Source organism: Cydia pomonella, chromosome 4 (genome assembly GCF_033807575.1).
Source record: "Cydia pomonella isolate Wapato2018A chromosome 4, ilCydPomo1, whole genome shotgun sequence".
In the NCBI taxonomy this organism is placed as follows: Eukaryota; Metazoa; Arthropoda; class Insecta; order Lepidoptera; family Tortricidae; genus Cydia; species Cydia pomonella.
The window spans coordinates 6,672,960-6,685,525 of record NC_084706.1 but is presented as its reverse complement, the minus strand read 5'-3'; positions in this window follow the sequence as shown (position 1 = coordinate 6,685,525).

Here is a 12,566-nt window from a genome sequence, read left to right as displayed (position 1 = left end):
TTCACATCACATCACATTATTACCCGTCTATGGGGATGAGGGATTTTACCAGTCTGTAGGTACATATATTATTTAATGTGGATAAGTTCGGGTTGTTCCACCGTATTTAATTTACTAAGTCGATTTTGGTGAAGGAAGATTCAATTGAATTCTTTTTATGATGCTGGATATATGTTATATTTATAAATAACTTTGAAAAATACATAGGATCTTACAGACTGCCAAAATCATAACCTTTCCCGAGTCAGGTAATAAATGACAAAGATCTTATTTTTTTCAACTCTATCAGAAGCCTTGTATCCAATTAAGAGAAGTATTTGTGGAATAAATCAATTAAAACGGAACTCTAGCCGATGTTCAGTGACATTGGTACACTCGGATCCAATTTGTCTTACATCGGTAGATAACATCAGCCGATCACACCTATACTGTCCTATGTCGATGTCCCAAACCACAAGATATATCAAATCAAATAGCCTCTATATAACAGGATCTCTAATCTGCATTCAATAATTTAAAGGTGTTGGTTGAGCCGGAATAGTTTTTGCCTAATTCTGGTCAAATTTTTACATGGTGCTAACTGAACAAAAAAGGATTTTTATCATATTGATTTCAAAAGATTTAATAAATAGTTCCATTCCACCCAGTACCTATAATTCAACATGATACATTCGTAGTCTGTATAAAACAAGATCAAAGAACCAAAATATAGTGTCGGAGTATACATAGGTTTAGTTTTACATTATGGTCTATTTTTTTGTCATTTTGTTATAATCCTTTTGTTTTCTTTAGCTGTCATAAAATCAAACCGAAAGCCAGACTGTCCTAGGTCTACCAGAAATACGAAACATTAAAGAATACGTATTTTTTTACTGGGTATGTGACAATCTTTACAATAAGGATAACGATCATAATCACACCTACATGCATGCGTCTCGCGCCAAAGGGTTTGAATGAGGACAAAAAGATCACGTCTCAATAAGATCGTGTTTAGATTGCCTCTTATCACGAATCTGCTTGTTTGTTCAAACACTTCTTAAACTATTGAAGCAACATGACTAAGGAACAACAATGAAAATAACTAAAACGTGAACATGGGGTGTTCTACAGGTGGATTTTTTAAATGAAGCACTGAGGGCAGCTACCATATCCCATGTTGCTACGCCAAAATGGTCCTAGCTGCTCTTACCTACCCGCCCTCAGTGCCCCATTTAAAAAAATCCATCCTTTGTATTTTACAAACGACTTTAAATAGTGCCTGAAACTGGCTCTTCATATAAAACTTGACTGATATTCAATTAAAATTTGATATCTTTGAGAAACGACTTCACAAATATTGCAAGATAAAATAATTATATCTGATTTGTATCATTTATTACAATTTAACCGTTATTAAAGTCGGTAGTTACCGCTACGATATAAAAATATTGCAACCAATTAAGTTGTGTCCAGACTTGGATGACACCCGAATATCTTTTGGGCACACGCCGACTTGCAAATTGGAATAAAGGATGAAATGAGTAGCGTCAAATGTATATCTTCTTCTTCCTTCCCTTAGTCCCAGTTTTATCTGGGGTCAAATGTATATAATTTTATATATTTATCATTTCTTAAAGATCAAAAAATCGTCTCATAATTTTCATGTATTTAAATAAAAGCGTAACTATAAAAGTAATTTTTATTATTGTTTAAGCGATCTTGCCCTTAAGATTTTTCTTAACTAGGTTCCTGTTTATGTATTTTTGTATATTTATTCTATTCCAGTATAATTTAACCACTTAATTAAATTTAACATCTCCACGTCTTTTGTCCACCAAATTAATGAACCGTTAGTCAGCCAGAGGATAAAAAGTAATGACCAGTCGAATACATACACATCTCGTTCCAATATTTTACATAATTGACGAAATTGTTGCGTACGTGTTGACTACGCAGCACAATAATCACAGAGCTTTCCTTAAAGGCTATCGTTAAGCCGTTACCTGCAAAAGGAGAAAGTATCTCGATTCGGAAGCAATTTTAATAAAAAAAATATTTATTATAATAGGAAGCTAAAGGAAGTAGGTATAAAAATAATATTTTTCATTTCCTGTTTGTAAATTTTTGAAGAGCTAAGTTTTTGTATTGTGCGAATATGCATCCGTGGGAGCATCTACCTGGCCCCCGGAGCGCAGTAATTTCTTATAAATCGACATCGAGTGAGATATCCGAGCGGTCTTTTCCCTGCTGCGCGCAGGCGCAGGGTGCCCGACAATGCGCGCACAATAGCGCACATGATCTAGATTAGTGACGCGCATTGTGTCGCCAAAGGGTTGTGCGCATTGTGCGCGGCACCGCAAACATCTCGACGCTCAATTCGCATGGATTCTATGAATTTCTAAAGAAAATAAATATAACTTTTGACAGCCGTCCACGCATCGATGCTATCGTTATTTGGCATTCGTGAATTGAAATTACTGATATGAATGAAAAATAACACTCTCCTTTTGTTGAAATTGAAAAAAATTTAACATTAGTCATCGGGTTGAGAAGACATATTTGGTTTTATAAATTATGCGACATATATAAGAATACTTATATCAGAAAAAGATCAAGATAAAAGAAAAGCATGCTTTATAAATGTATTACAATTAACATATTCTATACGTAACAATACATAATTATAGCCCTAAATCAAAATATTTAAATATTAATTTCGACCTTCAGAGTACTAATCATACTTTTAACTAAATTAGAACTTAGGGAGTGACAAGCGAATATTAGGTAGAGCAGATTATAACAATGGCATACTCTGATATACCCTAATATTTTTTAATAGCACGTTTTTGATTAACGTAGTAGACAACCGATAATTAAAGACGGAAAGGGTTGAAAGACGTTCTGTGGAATGTTTTCTAGCGAAGAAACATTTTTTATTGACAATGTAACGTTATAAAATTTCAACAAAAACCAAATGAAACTTTGTTCGGACAATGTCAAAGTCCCTAATAGAGAAGTCAAAATATTTTATGGATGTAAATGTTAGCACTTTTGTCAAACGAGATCACACGCAAGAAATACAAAGGAAATCGATGTTTTGCCGCTAAATATCGAAGCGAACTCATAAAATATAGATATGAACATAATACTAAACGCAATAAAACTGTTCGACGCTGTCCCCGTATAAAATTAGAAAAAAGTATAAAATGGATTTCGTATTCAGTGGTAGCTTTTTTGTACGCAACCTGACCGCTGTCATTGTTAATTGTAACTCGAGAGCTAAAAAATGGATAAATGGGTTCGGGCGCTCTCTTTTGAGCACCCAAGGGTTGACATAGTTGGCAGCGATTTGTCTTACATGTTCAGATTCGATCTTAATACGAAAGATCGTTTTTTCGCACCTCGTCTTAATTATGGCGACCATATCTTATACATCTCTTTTTTAATACTTAACAGAATTAGGTAACTAAAAGTTTTTATGTCACACCAGCTACATTCAAAATAAGATTGTTCAAAGAATCTAATTTAATGGTTTTATTGTACTCTAGCGTTGGCTACAAACAAAGATAGTAAATTCATTATTAAATCCCTTTTCATTCAAATCGTACCCCTTTAAATCACTATATGGCCATTCATCACTTACCAGTGACATTATGTGTATCAAACAGACGCCACGAGATAATTCTGAAGATATACAAAATTCGACCTGTAGTCGTAATGCAGAAGCTTCAATTTTGGTCCACATCGATTCATGTTGTTTTGTAACGCTTACATAAATGGCTAAATAAGAATTAGAGTGTTACCTGTATCTAATTAGATAATGTAATTAAATTAAATTCTTTTCTCAACATTGGGTGGTACAAAAGTCTGATACTTTTATCAAATAAATGTGTCCGTCTTAGTCATTGTCTTTTTCTACACCCTCTCATGAACCTGATATTCGGGCTAAAAGCACGTCAAATAGAGTAGCTTTTTTCGTAAAATTAAATTCAGTGCAATGACGGAAAAAAAACTAGCGGAAGAGGATGGAACAATCCAATATTAGTTTTATATCTGGCAGAAAAAAGGCTCGTAGTGGAGAGGGCGATTGTCAATCAGAATAATAATAATATGGGAACCCTTTGAGACGGGAATTTATTTAGGAACCTTTTTCGATCCGAGCACCTGATGCGGAAGCTATTCGCACGTCGTGGGAACATTACTTTGGGTATTTTAAGGAAATCGCCTTTTGCACTTATCGGGAACATGAATTATTTATGATCTTTGTATATTGCCACATTTTTTCTCATTATGGACAATTTTGATATAATTGTTTTGTAAATAGGTAACCAAGTACCTACTTAGGTACTAGTGGTAGAATAGCTTAGGCTAACATTACAGTTCTTTGCGTTTTACGACGCGAAAAATGATCACTGTAGGTAAACTAGATATAACTGGTCACGTTCTGAATATTGTCAACAATAAATTTAGGATACTAGATCTGACAATTATTTTCCAGTCTATTTACAAACGACAATGATCTTAAAGTTTTTAAAGTTAAAGATAAATGGTAGCGCAAGATGACACATATCTTGGCCCGCATTTTGTACGCGTATCTTTGCGGATGTCGGGACACGCGTCACTGGATCTGAGATAAGACTATCCGTAATTACACTTGACTCTTACTGTGCCTGTTAACGTTACTATAAAAGAATTTTCCGTATACATTTCTAAACCGTATTGTATAATCGTCCACGATATGAACCTAACTCTCATGCACCTTTTCAAAAACAATATTAAAGTTTAATAAAGGCTGATTACACATTGAAAACTGAACAGTGAAAACCGTTACTATGTACCTATGGAAATGTTCAGTGGCACGTTAGGAATAAAAATTATACTTGGGTATTATATGAATTCGGTTCATGTGCACTACTGTCGTTCGGTTACGCAAGGCTTTAGTAATTAAAAAAAACTTACCTACCTAATACATAGTTACATGACAGACAAGTCCGACGAATAATAAAATAATAATAGTAATAGTCCGATAAATAATATGTATTAGATGTTTTAAATAAATACCACCATAAATATTATATGTATGGTAGTATTTATTCGATATAAGTACAAAATTGTATTTAAGGAATAGGTAGTTATACATTATAGGTACATTACCTCTTTCAGTAGATTTAAACCCCAGGCAAATAATTTTACATTTCTAACTGACACGTATTTTATACAAAATAAATAATAATCGAAGAGGTCTCCCAAAATATTTATTATCTTAAGTTACTTCAGACACAACTCATGTTTCTAAAAATAACTATAATTTTGTATGTATTTCTACTCTACATTTTTGTATGTAAATATATTTCAAGACAGGTTAACATAAAAATCATAATATAAGAAAAACAATGCAATGAGTCAAGCTTATTCCTATGAACGATCACTTCCAGTTACCTCTATGTATTATAGGCTTTTTTTCATACTAGGTAGAGTTAGACCAAGCTAAGTTGGCGGCAATTTTGACAGCCCAGACTGTGCAAGTGTTATTTTAAACATCAAACTTTTATAAATTTATGACGTTTAAATAGCACTTGCACCGCCTGAGCTATCAAAATCGCTGCCAACTTAGCTTGGTCTAACTTCTTTTAGAAAATCTCTTGAGCACTTGTTGGTTAAATTATTTTATTCAAGTGTCAAGTGCCTATGTGATTAGTTCTTATTAAAAGGGGCCAGGAAATATTATATAAATTGCCTCTTATTCTTACGAATCCAAAATAATAATTTCTAAATTGATTTAAAAGAGGTAGTATTTAATTTGTCAACCATTATTTAGTTGTAAAATAGTTTAGTTGTAATACAACGGAAGCGACTTCAATTTTTGATAATTTGACTGCTGTCAAAATAGCAGATACCCACTTAAGCTTATTTCACCTAATTGAATCTTAGAGCATTAAGCCTTTCCAACCTATAATCCCCTTTTATGAGATTCACGCCGGTGTTTTTTTAGAAACATCATTTAAATGTCCTCTTCAGGATTTATTTTTTGTCGGTCAGATGTTTGAATCTAGAGCAAGGTAGATAATATTTTTTTCTACACAGAAAATAACTATTTTCCGGTAATTTTTAAATATACGTTTGTTATCTTTGCTTGTTAGAAATAAACATATTATGTTAAGCACTTATATAATAAATCCCCCGATATGCAGGAGTGACAGATATATCTGAATGTATTTTTTTATTCGTTTCTCGGTGGCAGGTTTAGAGTCAGTTCTAACTGCAGAACATATTTTCTGACATTATCTTCTTGCTCGGCTTTCGATCTGTAGTCCATTAAACTACTAAATAAATGTAATACTAAACGTAACTAAATTGAAACTACAGGCAGTTAAGTACGAGTAATGTATTAGTGCTTAAGCTTACCTTGTAATGGATGAGATAGCACTCCAACTCTTATGGATTGAAATTGTTTCTGCATCTGTAAAGATAACATGAGTACGTATGTAGTAAAATGTTTATTTTAGATATTTAGTCTTTTTAAAATCAATACAGTTTATATATTTTTTGTTGGCAGTACAGAGAAAGAGTTATGCCTCGCTTGAAATATATGGTGAAAAGTAACACACATAATTTAAACTGAAATGGGACTTAATCGCGTGTACTTACTGGTTGTGCAGATATAGAAGATATTGTAAGACGATCGGCATTTATGCACTATTTCAAGGGAGTGGTGGACAATGGTCGGTACGGTAGCGGTATTAATAAAGTATTCCATATAAACTGTATACAGCGAGCTGCAAAACTGCATGGACACTTCATGAATGGAATTCATTCATTAAATGACCAGCACTTTTGCAGCTCGATGTACATGCCGGTGTCTAAGGAGGCAAAAGGGTTACTTAGGATTTTCAGCTTTCCGCACCATAGCGGAAATGTTCAAGGAACATATTACATTTATAAAAAAAACGTCAAATCAATAAGTTGCGGCTGCCAAACATTTGCTACAGTTAGCACCAATCCACTGGATTAAGCGCCACGATCCCAAGGTTCTCTAGACGAAGTCTTCATCACAATGGAAAAGTACGTGAAACAATTGAAATCAGGAAAAAACAAAATTTAAGAGCCGACCATTTTAGCCTTAAATATTAGCGTTTCGTTACTACATGTATTTTAATATAAAATATAATGAATAATGAATACATTTTTTACCTTACGTTCTTGTAACGGTAGCGAAATGGCTAAGCCATATATTTTGACTAAGGTGTAGAGTTTGTAAAATTAGGGCTTGTAGAGTTAGAAGCTTGGCTATACAGGAGATCTGATAACTTTGTGACCTTATGGTTTCGTCTTGGTATTAAGTTTATACATGAAAATGTTTTTGATGGTATCCATATACAGTACCGGCCAATAATATATCACCTCCATGTTTTTATGGTAGAACTTTTTTATACATTTGTAAGTGATTTCCACCTCGCTACTTTAGGTAGTCTAGTAGTAGACCTTTGTGCGAGCAATGAGAAAAGCTGGTCTCATGTAATGGTTTATTCAGAGTTTTTCTTAAATATATAGTCAATTTTTATTTTTAATTACAATTTTTTTAACATTATACTGAGTATTGTAATTCACAGTATGTCATTGCAGTATTCATCATATATTTGTATAAAATGACTATTAAAATATGCAATCTACAAACTAACAACTTGTTTACTCTGTACATGCTCATACAAAAAAACACGAAGGAGATATATTATTGGCCGGTATCTACGGCCAGGATACACTCAAAATTATTAGTGGTAAACTAAAAAGCTTTTTTGCCAAATTGCAACAATTATTCTCCTCAAGTACGAGAAAGAATTGAAAAACGTATAGTAAGTACTATGCTTTTTTTACAACCGCAACGGCAAAAAGTAAAACGAGGAAATCAGAAAAAATATACCGCGGATGGTGAATGTTACTTATTTGATTCATTTCATGCGGAAATCGATCTCAAATTGCACATCATAAGGGTCCGTCTTCCGATTAGGTCGGTGTCGGTACGCAAGTTACATTAACATCTTGAGCAGACTTAAAACTTGCGTAAATTATTAAGAGACAGGTAATTGTCAGACTTAACACAGCACGAAATACAGTATCAAATATCTTTTACCATTCATAAAAGTTTAGTCCAGTAATTGGACACTGGCAATTCTCGGTCAAGTAGCTCTCTTTAAGTACGAGTAGGCGCCAAATTGTAATTGATTTCTAACAACAGCTACTGGGCACCAGGTGCTTGTTTTCAATTATAATAATTCGTACAATTGTCTAAAAATGATTTTAAATTAACGGTTAAAAGACTTTTTCTTCTTCACTTGCAGCTGCCTATGCTCCACTATGCCTATGCTATTAGTATATTAATTAGTAAATTGTGATATAATAAGTATAAGTATAATACATAGAACGTCCGTTGACGACTATTACATCAATTGGCTCTCCAACTTCTGAAATTTTTAGTATTACATATCTTTTAATCACTGACTAAACCACCTTATTACTTTTCATCTTTAACTAAGTCTACTAATACCTACTAGTTAGTATGAGTAGCCAAACTTAAAGGTGTTGAAATATTTACTCATTTAATTTTGATTATCGTAGCGTCATGTAGTAATATAGCATTTTCTGTATTTTAAGTTAATCTGTATCACCTTTGTTAGTTAAGATACTTTACTGCGGAAGAGCGGTGTCTCTTATCACAAGTATCTCTGAATACTTAAAAAGAGACATCTACCCTGTTATTGTAAAAAGCATGTATGCTAACGAATAAATAAAATTTTATTATTTATTTATTTATTATTTATAGCGGTGATTGACACCCTCACATGCTTGACAATACCGAAGTAGACGCATATAAGTAAGAGAGCTTTCGAGGGGTGCGGTGACCTCGTTCTTCGTGTATTTTGTAAATGATTTCATAACAGAAACTAACTGGCTACCCAAGGTCGTATAATTTTAGTAAAAAGGGTGAATAAGACAGACGCTTAATTTTCAGTTAGGGTTTAACAAATATTTTCCTGACCCCGGCCGCATCTATCACGTCGTCCGCGCCGACGGCGGAGGAAGCCGATATCCGACAATTATTTATCGATCCGTCTGCTAGCTTTATTTCTTACTCTCATACCATTACTGGATATGCTCTTAATATATAGCAAAAATGATTTCATTTAATAATAAGAAATCTACTGTCAACCGATTATTAAGATTATTATGATAAAAAGGTGCATTTGTGACCTGCAACAATGACAATATGGAAAAATAGTCTATCTACAACTTTTAAATGAGGTATAGTAAAGTAATATTAAAATTAAAAAAAAACGCAACTACCTATTTTTATTTTATTTAATATATTCGTATACAAACAAGAGTTAACTGAACCTTTGCTTAAATGATCTAGTTTTAGATAATATATATTTATTACGACTATATACTATCTACACCCTTCCAGTATTGGTTTAACGCGCGTGTAGTATATACAATAAATCTCAACGTGGTTAGTGACGCAGACGATCCGTGCTCCCATCCGCCGAACGAGGCCATAAACCATTTGCATATGCGACGGCTTTGGTTCTTGTGGTCGTAAGTCTTAATTATTTATTTAGCATAAAAATCATTTATCTGCTTAGGTTCGTTTGAGGTTTTCTTCAATACTCGGTTTATATTTCATTCTTGACTTAACAATTAGGCCAACAGCATATTTATTAGTGCAAACCACTTTCTAAAAAGAAGGCTGTCAGACTAAAGATACATAAATGATTCTTTGAAGCGCAATTAATTGATAATTAATCATGGCAAATGATACTCAAGAAAACAATTGAAAAACACAATCACTTCAACAATACAGTGAAAGCAAAAGATTAATTAAAATTGAACAAATGAATGACTCCATTGAAATAATTTCCAGTCGATTTAAAAACATCAACAATCGCATTATAACAGATTAAACCACTAGTTCAGCGAAATCTACAAACAATAGCCACCATAGAGTAACAGATAATAGAAACTGATATGATCAGTGCAAAAGATACAACGCTATGTTTTTTTTTTTTTGATTAGACACTTTGTTTATTTGCGTAAACAAATAAGCAGTGCAGCAATTATACTAAGGTAGCATATACTAGAATCAATAACTTGCTTTACTTTTGGATAATAATTTCAAACCAGTTAAAAATTTTAGTAACTAAATGGATCCTTTGGAATAAATGCAACCACCAAACCGGCTAGAAAATTCGTCATAAATTGACAGGATTTCCTAATATATCTGGAAATAATGGAAATTATGTAGTATTGCGAGCAATAAAAATATTGTTCATGCTTAGCGAAATACTCAGAAGGTCCGAAAACTGTTCATTTTGTATAATTATTTGATGACAAATTTATGTTTACAATTTTATTAGTAGCGGTCAGTGTATGGGAACAACCTGTAAGGTTATGTTGGTAGGTAGGTACCTCAGATATAGCCACAAATTCAGAAAGTGCTAATCGTATTCGTAAAATACTATTAAAATAAAAATTAACTAATTGTACAGATTTAGCTCCCAAAATATGGCCAAGCCTTAAACACCCAGTTTATAATTCTTGCCTACCTAACGATGCACTTTCCGCAAAAATCACGCACTCACAAAGCTCACGTGCTCAATAATAAGATTAACAACACAAAGCCGAGCTCGATGCGGTGTAATGGTTTCCGGAATTTACCAGAATCATTCTTTCCCAATAAATGAATGCAGTTTTTACATCAACCCACGAAACGGAAACATTAGGATGTAATAAAATGTAAGTTTGTAATTTTAAATTTGATTTAATCTATACGACCGAAGGTGACACACGTAAAATCCGATCGAAAATTGAAACGGCAAGAAAGAGAAAAGTTGGATAGGACTAACATCTCGTGGCACGGCAACCGTATCCACTTTTAGAGTTTTAATTTTTAGTTGCCCAGTGTGGGTAGTATAACTCGAGTTGTTAGTAAAATTAATATAAAATTCTGCTCAAGATAACGTACAGCGAGCTGTAAAATTGTGTGGACAAATTCATTAAGTGACCATGGACTTTTACCGCTGGGTGTACCTATGTAAAGGTTCATTTTAAAAAGCGGTCTTAATAGAATCGTAATCATTTATTCAACAACCTCCTATAGTATATTATTATGTACGTAGTTCAAGGCGGTTGGGAAAGAAGCTGCGCGGTAAATAGTTTTTTTTTTATATATCTATGTATTTCTAAATTATATATATCGTTGTCTGAGTACCCACAACACAAGCTTTCTTGGCTTACCGTGGGACTTAGTCAATTTGTGTAAGAATGTCCCTATAATATTTATTTATTTATTTATATTTGCTCAAAAGAATATAGGGGCCACTAAGTGTTTTGAAGGTTACGTGAAAAGGACAACAGGGTGTTTGGTGCCTCGTTTGTCAAATTTAAAAGACAGATCTTCGGTTTTATCGTTAACTATCTTTTCCGACTACCAAAATAATCTTGTGCCCGCGTATAATTTTTAAAATTAATTCTTATAAGTCCTGATCTTACCCGATTCAACTTTAATTAAAAAGAATCGATCAAGAGCATGTTGGGCCATGCTCAGTGTAGGGTTCCGTAGTTACCATTTTGTCAGAATAGGCTAAACGGGAGCTATTAGTAAGTATCATGTATATTACAACCATTAGGGAGTACCATCGCAGCGCGTTGTACATCTTTTTACTGATTTTTTTTTTTTGCAATAACTCAAATATCAAAAAATGTGTTTTAGACACACTTATTCGTTTTGAAAGACCTATCCAACGATAAAATGTTGTTTGTAGTTTTTATTTTACCGTTCTATGGCCATGTATGATTCATCTATTCATGCAAAATTGCAGATTTCTAGCATTAACAAGACACCACGGAGCAAAGTCGCGAACGGACGGACAGATGGGCATGGCGAAACTATAAGGGTTCCTAGTTGACTACGGAACCCTAAAAATGGAAGGGGTAAGGCCTATGTGTTTATTGTAAGTGTGAAAGATTAAACCTTTAGTATTTTTCAATACTAATTTAACGATTTAAAAATCCGTGAGCGCTACATTTTGTGAGCCCAAACATCCATTTTTTTATAACAGAAAACCAACTTTTTTTTAGGCTTCTAAGAATTAAATAAACATTCATATCATGGTCATGAAATTCGTTTACTTCTAATGATCAAATATCTTAGTGGCCCCTATTTTCTTTTGAGTAGTATATATAGGTAGTAGGTATTCACTTAATATATATGTCGCAGTACGATAGATAAAGATAAAAAGGGATATTGTTATATGCCGTATAATACGTATTATAATCATATTCCTAGAAAGGTAGTAATATCTTACTAGGAATATGATTATTTCATTATTATTTATTTAAATTTATGGATTATTTAATTTATGTAAGATTATCCCATAATATTTTATTATGTATAGTTTAATTGATTCATTTAGGGTAGTAAAAAAAAAAAACAAAAGAGTATAAGTATATGGGTATTTTTTGTAAAGGTAAGATGTCATTTTTTTCCAGAATTCTTCCGTCAGCGAAAATTTGTGACGTACTTACCGCTATTA